An 8,921-nucleotide genomic window follows, 5' to 3' on the forward strand; every position below is an offset into this window, starting at 1 on the left:
TCCTAGTGACTTGGTTGGACGGACGATTTGAGACGGCTGCTTGTTTTTTCAATCGTGGATAACTTTATTCAGCACTGGTCAAATTAGTGAGTCCCCACTAATCATCTCATCTCTTCTTTATATCTTCTTTTTTTTTTTTTTTATCATTATAATTTTTTAAAATTTTTACATAAAATATAATAAATAATTTAATTTTTTCAAATCTCAATACAACTTTTTTAAATTTCAAAATAATAACAATAATATTAAAAAATAATATTCTAACAATTTTTTTTTAATTTTCATCTTTTATCTAGAACTATCTCATCTCTAAATCCAAACCAACTATGATCCTTTATTTGGATTCGAAACTCACTTCAACTCACATCAACTCATCTCATCTCTAAATCCAAACCAACCATAATCCTTTGTTTGGATTCGAAACTCACCTCAACTCATCTCTTCTCATCATTACAATTTTTTCTAACTTTCATACAAAATATTATAAACAATTCAAAATTTTAAACCTCAAAACAATAATGATATTAAAAATAATATTCTAATAATATTTTATTTAACTAATCTAAAACTATAACACCCCCAATTTTTTTAACTATTAGAGATGTTTTCATTGACATTAAAAAATAATAACGTAACAATAACAAAAAAAGAACTATGAGAAAACTTTTATATATAAATAGAGTTTAAAACACTAAATTTCACTCGAACGGTTGGTTCATAAAAAAATGTCACAAACTAGAATTCAAACTATTCTATAACACTTATTCCACCACTCTTAATCTAACTCTTCCACATATCATCTAAGCTCCCTTTTTGTCTTACTCTTTTTTGACATCTGTAAAATAAAACTTTATATGTGGAATGGTAAGTCCACGGCTCCATAAGTAGAATTGATTAAACTGAATATAACATAAGAGCCTCATTAAATAAACCAATACATCAAATAAATAATAACCAATAACATTATTAATACTCCAAAAAAAATAAAATGCTTATACTATGTAATTCTATAATAAAACTTTCTCCATAGGGAAACTACCCCTTCAAAAGTATATATCCTTCACATAATAATCTCTTCTTCCTTTGGGAACTACACCTTCTTAAATATCTTTCAGTGTAGTTATCTTTCCCCTTTCTATTTAGGGTCTAGTTGTCCTCCCGAATAAAAATTTATAATAGAAACATGATATCATATAACTCATAGAATATTTGGTGCAACTATAATGCACATAAAGTTTCTACAATTGTATCATAACTAGTTGCATATAAGTTTAGGCTCAAGTTACACATTTCATGATATAACAATTTATTTGGAAATGCTCTAATATTTCTATATGATGCAGAATAAATTTTCTGTACAATACATGTTTTTAACTCAGAAAAATTCATAATCTCTAAAAAAAAGGCCTGATTAATTAAATCTACTTACCTCGTGATCTCAAAATACTACTTGCCACAATTGTACCACTCAGAACCTAAATGATATGGAGCAAATATAAGCACATACTCGCCTAACATGCTTCATTACTAATATCGTAAATTTAAAACCATTTAAAAATCTATCCTACTGTACTAACATTTTGATTTATGAAAAAGTTAGAAAAATATGGCATGATAAGGATACTTGTGTCTTGATAATAATATGTTATACTAGAAAATACGTTCATGTATATCAGAGTGCACATTTTGCATTATAAAAATTACCTCATTGCTTTATAAGAATTCTATTTTTCAGATTTTATTTCTAAACAAATTAACCTCCAAAATCCCCTACAACAATGATTTTCATCAAATCTATTTTTTTTTAAATCAAAACTAAAACAGAATTAAAATAAAGAATCAATGTATGTATAAAAGAAAAAATAATTACAATCTGCACTAAAGTAAGGAAAACCAAATACAAACGTGATGGCTCAATGAAAAATTATTGAAATCATAGAGAATTTTTTTAAAAAAGTAACACCATGATAAATAAATAAAAAAATCACGTTTAGAATAAAAAATATAATGAGTACAAGATAATGAACTTACAAAAATCTACTAAATTGTAGGAAGATTCGAGAAATAAAATATTCTGAGAGAGAAGTGGTAGGGATTTTTGAAATCCTCATGCAAGAAAACTTTGGGATTTCTATAAAAGTAAAACCATTCACTTGAGAAGGAAATTGATGGCCAAAAATTAAGAGAGTTATGTTATGGATCCGAACGATTGATGATTTCATTTTAATGGAGATTTAGGAGAGGAAAACAAGAGAAGTTGCAAGCTATGTAACGTGAAAGGAAAAATTGAAAGAATGCGGTTGAACTTGAAATGAAAAAGAGAGGAAGAAGAAAGTGAACAGCGCGTAAGAAGGGGAAAAAAAAAAGCCCTTCACTTAAATGACTTCATAAATACTTTTTTTATTATTATTACAAAAACAATCTGTATGGGCTAACAAAAGTTAGATATTATAATAATTATTGCAACACATCTCTAAATCTAAACGGAACAAGGAACTGTCGGGAGCACGTCGGGGGAGCCCCATATGTAAGAGTAACATTTCTCTTTTAATTTCCAATTTTCAAAAGGTTCTTTGATATGAAAGGCAGTGAGAAGTACTGAGAAAGGGTTTTTTTTTTTTTTTTTTTTCAGTTTTTCAGAAAAAACGTACCGACAATTTCTTATAACTATCATTTTATGATTAAAATTTCGAAGGTTATAAGAAATCTGAAAATCAAGCTTGAATATATATAAATTATAAACTATGTATAAATTATAAACAACGTAAAAAAAGAACATAAGAGGATTATAAATTAAAATTGGCAATCCCCACAATATCTAAATTAAAATTTTAAAACTGTCGATAATGCTTAAAAAAAGTTGAGATAAATGTTAAAAATAAGAAAAATGATAGAAATACAATTTTTTTAACTTTATTTTAATATTTTTATTTTAAAATATAATTATATAAAAAATTATAAAAAAGATTGTGTGTATATTATAAAAGGAAAATATTTTAGTTACAGCGTGATTACACAAAAGTAAACTTACAAATTGATGTGGCTTGATGGGCACGTCAAATTGTAAATTAATTTTTATTATAAAATAGGTCTAACAGATTTTATAAAATTATATTAAATTATAAGTTTATTTTATGTAATTTTTTGTGTAGCGGTTATCATAATTAAAACAAAACATTAAAACGGATCTGATGGTACGGTCTTGATTAATTAATGATCCAATTGTGGAGGTGGTTGGATTAGAAATAAATTGAGAGGGACCAGCGTCATGGGGCGGGTTGGTGACATCAATAAATCCATGCACGGCAACTAGCTAGCTAGGTGGTAGCCCACAAAACAACAAATAATGTATACAAAACTTAAACAATATTTTAACGCTAGCTCCATGATGCATGCACAAAAAGATTTCAAAGTTACTTCACAAAATATGGCCATATATATCATATAAATATGTAATACATACGCGTATATATATTGAGCGAGCCATGTGATCATCGTTCGGTTAATGTCTATAAATTTAAAATATATAATTTAAAAGTTCATGCCGATAAATATTGAACAATTTAATTAAAGTCTAACAAGGTTGGAATACTTAATTTATAACAATATTTCATCTTACAAAATGAAAAAGGAATAATCGCAGTACTATCTAGGAAAAGCATACCAATTATTAAACATACAACATAAAAGACGTCCTTTTGATCAACATATATACATACGTACACAAAATAAACTTGAGCTGCTAAATAGTACTATACTCTACTATCTCATTACCTAACAATTGAGATAATAATAGACCCCAAAAACAAGAAAAAAATACAGATTATAACAGACAATTGAGTGACCGATGGTTGAATGCGTCCCTTGTCCTTCCGTATCATCATGCCCTCAATTATTGGGAGATTTATATATAAGATATAACATGAGATGAAGACTTGCACAAACACCCTATCCCAATCGCCAACAAAGATCACTCTCAGAAGTCCACCAACGAGGGCAGCCATGTTCAGGATGATTAGGGCAACCATAGGAAGAAGAAACATGTTTGATGTTTGAAAATCAAATTTTCCAACTCGGTAAAGCTTGACTTGTTCATCCTCCTCAACTTTGTTGGTTGGCATGAAACTGGCTTCTCTCATTCCCATCCGCTTCATTATAGCATCTAAGCTTCCGTACATGTAACATGTGATTGACTTGATCATCCATGCCCTCTGTTCATTTTCCATGGTTTGAAATGACCCTCCGGTTAATAGCACCTCGTACAAATGCTTAGAAAGAGCCGATAGAAATATGAACACATATACGGCAAAAAAAGAATTTGAGACCTGTACGTGCATGCATGACACAAAATCTATATCAGGAGTTTGTATAGCAATATATATGATCAACTACTTAAATGACAATACGGGTATGTGTTCTTACCTTCGGGTACAAGGGGATGCCATTAAGAAGACACAGCTGAGGAATGGTGGCAAAACACCATAATGGCAAGCAATTAAGAGGAGAAAATGCAAGCTCTCCATAGCACATGGTCTCGAGAATAGAGATTCTGGGTGGTCCGTATATGAGAGGGCAGAACTTTGAGAAACAGACATCTATCAACCCGGTGCTCCATCTCGTGCCTTGAATTAAGAAGTCATTCAAATTTGTGGTGCCGTTTCCCAAGAATTGTGCCCTCGATGGATTACAAAAAACGGAAGTCCAATCTTTGCAATGTAACCTGAACCCTGTTAAGTAATCTTCTAACACAGAATCATATAAGAAACCAACCTGCCAAGGAGAAATCCAAATGTTTTAGGTGAAATACCGTCCATCAGTAATTCAAACATCAGTGAAGAAAAAGAATATTATGAGCGGTACCTCTTTACCCCATTTAGTGTCAGTTTCATATGAACAGGAGGCCGCTTGTAATTGAGTGATCACTTTTTGCAAACTACGCTGATCATTGATCACATTCGGCTTGTAGATTTGGCGAACAGATTTGATTACTTCGTTGGATGAACCGAATGATCGTTTAAGTTCCTCGAGGTTCATATCAGCAAATTGAACTGGCGTTAATGGAGATAAGAAATTAGCAAGAATACATAGTATTTCATCAGCAATAGATAAAAATGCCGAATAGACTAAAAAAATCTAACCTTCATTTATGGTACTTCCATATAACGAAACCCTCTTGATGTAAAAGCACGTACCAGACAAGACGGGTCCCTTAAGCCCATCTAGACCTTCCCATTGCACCTAAAATGGGCAAAAAAATCTGATCTAAATCTTAAAGGATTGATATGCATATTTAAGCTGATACTCATATTTAATATCCATATAATATAGTACGTACCGAAAATATTGATCTCAGCTGACTGTCATAGATGTCGTTCTTACTGATATTGTGGAATCTTTGAGGGAATTGAACGAATGCGAGTGAGTTTGATATCTTAGAATCAAGGTGGAAACACATAGCTTTCCTTGCTGATGTCGGGTCATTGCAATACATGTCACAATCCAGCACTAGTATGTAGGGGGAATTGCTTATCATACTTGATACCCGTTGCTGCAATTATGTTAGTTGTAAGTTATACACTAATGGAGCAAACTAAACGCATCTATATATATATATATATATATATATATATATAAATGATATATACAAATTCAAAATGTACAAATCTTGGCTATGTCTTTATTAAAAAAGCAAAACTACTGTAAAAAATGCTAGAAAAACTTACCTTTTTTTTTTATAGGACTTACATTTTTACAAAAACTTTGTATATTTTGAACTCATACTTAACATTATTTAGGAAAAAAAAATTTAATTGTAAGCAATTATGCGTACTAATATGCGCACTCATTCAATATAATTGGTCAGAAAATAGATTTTATTGAAAATAGTACTAATTTAAATTTAGAATATGAAGGCAACAACTTTAATATACATATTAGTACATAAACTTGCTTGTACATAATAAGATTCCATTATTTATATATATATACACACAAATAGTCTCGTTTAGATTCAAGATGAGTTGAGATGATTTAAATAAAATATTGTTAGAATATTATTTTTAATATTATTATTGTTTTGAGATTTGAAAAAGTTAAATTATTTATTATATTTTGTCCAAAAATTTAAAAAAATTATAATAATGAGATAGAAGAATTGAGGTAAATTTTAAATTCAAATGAAGCCTGCTACTATATGTGTGAATGTATTTATGTGAGTATGTATATAATGGAGGAGAAAGGCATACAAGGACATTGAGGGCTCCAGCCTTAAAATGGTGGGGATGAGAAGGCCTTTTCTCACGAGAAACATAGACGAGGAGAGGCATCTTCGTTTCTGGTACCGTGTCATTGGACTCATCTTGTATTACCTGCCAACGTCAGGGAATTAGATAATCTGACAAATTAATTCCAAAAACCCGGCCTATAGCCGGCTGCCAGCAAATTATTGGAAACGATTATTCAAACCTACCACTATCAACACTATATACGTTTTAATTGAAGTCCCTTCAAGTTCTACTCTGAATTGTACATAAAAAATAAAAATAAATAAATAAAATAAAAAATAAGAATAAAAATTTACTTAAATCCGAAGTAGTCTTTATTATTGTTTGATCGTCTTCTATTTGGATAGGAACAAAATTGTCTCTGTTTCTTCCTATTATCATAATTATTATAATTTTTTTAAATTTTTACATAAAATTAAATAAATAATTAAATTTTTTTAACTTTTAAAATAGTAATAATATTAAAAAAATATATTACATCAATATTTTATTTAAATACTTTGAGTAAATACCTTTGAGAGTAGCAGAAGATTAATTTCAGAATAAATAAGTCGAACGCTAGGAAACAAGTGATGGATCAGAATGGCCTCTCGGCCGAATTAATGACACTATCTAAGAAGAAAAATAAGAGAGATACTTCAACGACAGAAGGGTGATCTCGAGGAGTATTGCTCCTACTATGGCCTTGCCCACATCTTTCTCTTGCTTGTGTTATGGAGTCCCTCATCATCTCGTACCTTTCCTGCACCAATATCTTCCCAATCAACTATGGCTGTTGAAACACAATTTTCAGGCCAGGAGATATATAAAAAGGACATATATACAAATCATTTAAAGAAACACACAAAACCTTAGTTTTTTGGCGCTCTATCATGAATTCAGAACTCCCAAAACTTATATCATCTGCTAGAGCGGAGAAATAAAACTCTGGACACCTGGTCTCGATTTCATACCTCCTGCAAAAAGAAAGCCAGTACCATGCAAACCTCCAAGCTTCCCTCATACCATGCAAAGTCAGAGGCGAACCACCATCATCTGAAAGGTACACGTGAAGCTTCTCGGGGGGTAGTCTAGCGCCATGGCTGATAATACAGTGTTCATCACCACTACAGTTGGTTCTTTATCTGGATCTGTAGTGCATATGAACACGTCAATGGCAGGAAGCTTATCGTCTTCTGGTAGTCGTTCTGGAAAGATTATCCGAGTAACAGGACGCCATCGAAAAGCTTGGCCAAGAAGCCATATAAAAGAGAGGAGGAGCTCAGAAGCGAAAACAAGAAGCCATGGTAGCATCGGTGTGGGTCTGATCTTGGGGTCTTGGAAGAGGAAGGACACTCTGTAGTAAACCAAGAAAGCTAAAGCCATGGAGTGGACGAGTGTGTGTGACCTGTGGATGAATATGGATAGTTTGTTGACATGGCAAACATGGAGAGGGAGGGAATCCTCCATTGCTTTCTATCTCCTGCCTCTCTTGTTTGTTCGTGCTAATTCCCTTCGGTAGAAGCATGAGCTCTCAGTCTCTGACGCACGCTTTTAAAGGATCAGCCAATCATGGACCCGTCAAAAAATATTAAGACTGCATTTAAATGTTAAATTGAATTGAATTGAGAAGATAAAATATTATTAAAATATTATTTTTTAATATTATTATTATTTAAAAATTTAAAAAAATTAAATTATTTATTATATTTTATGTTAGAATTTTAAAAAATTATAATAATAAATTAAAATAAATTAATTTGATTTAGTTTCCAAACGCATCCTAACTCGCTATCCACGAAGCTTCAATGCCTCCCCCTCCCCGCCTATCTTTAACCAAAAATAGGGGTGTTTTTAGAGCCAGCCTGCAGAAGCTGGATACATCTATTGGATTTAAAATCCAAAATTATTTTATATAGAGTTTTGCTATACAATCTTTACTATACTTCACGCTCACATTTTTTTTAATTTTTAAATTTTTTAATATTTTTTTTGAGTTTATTATTTTTAAATTATTTCAAATTTTTTATTTATTATTCATATAATAAATATTTGATAAAAGAAAAAAATAATAAAATAAATATTTGAGAGAGAGAGGGTCAGCATCGTTCCGTCACCAGTACCGACAATTTCTTATAATTATGATTTTATGATTAAAATGTCGAACGTTATAAGAAATCTCAAAATAACGCTTGAATATATCTAAATTATAAACTATGTATAAATTATAAACAACGTAAAAAAAAACATAAGAGGATTATAAATTAAAATGGGCAATCCCCACAAAATCTAAATTAAAATTTTAAAATTTTTGGTGAAATACACAATAATATAATAAAAATTATAATGAAATTAAAATTAAAACGAAACTAGTTTGGACTGAAGTACGGAAATATCGTTCTCTTTAAGGAGATTCAAGCTCTCTGCGGTGTACAAAGTCTCAAATTAACCGTTGTAGCAAAACTCTTATTGACTTGACTCCTCCAGAATTCAACAGCCCAACCCAACTGATCGTCGTATGACTCAAGCCTACTCTACACAAGTAGTTGAGTCCAAAACTCTACTAAAAAAAACACATTTCTCTTATCTAAATATACTCTCAAAAATATATATTCATTAAACTTGTTTTTCTTATCTCACTTTTTCTTAGGTATCGTT

General features: G+C 30.7%; 1 pseudogene; it reads right to left on the reverse strand.

Annotated features, from left to right (window-relative positions):
* Window positions 1-3,718: 3,718 nt before the first annotated feature.
* LOC121252128 lies at window positions 3,719-7,777 on the reverse strand (annotated as a pseudogene).
* Between the last annotated feature and the right edge of the window lie 1,144 nt (window positions 7,778-8,921).

The sequence above is a fragment of the Juglans microcarpa x Juglans regia genome, chromosome 1D (assembly GCF_004785595.1).
Source record: "Juglans microcarpa x Juglans regia isolate MS1-56 chromosome 1D, Jm3101_v1.0, whole genome shotgun sequence".
In the NCBI taxonomy this organism is placed as follows: domain Eukaryota; kingdom Viridiplantae; phylum Streptophyta; class Magnoliopsida; order Fagales; family Juglandaceae; genus Juglans; species Juglans microcarpa x Juglans regia.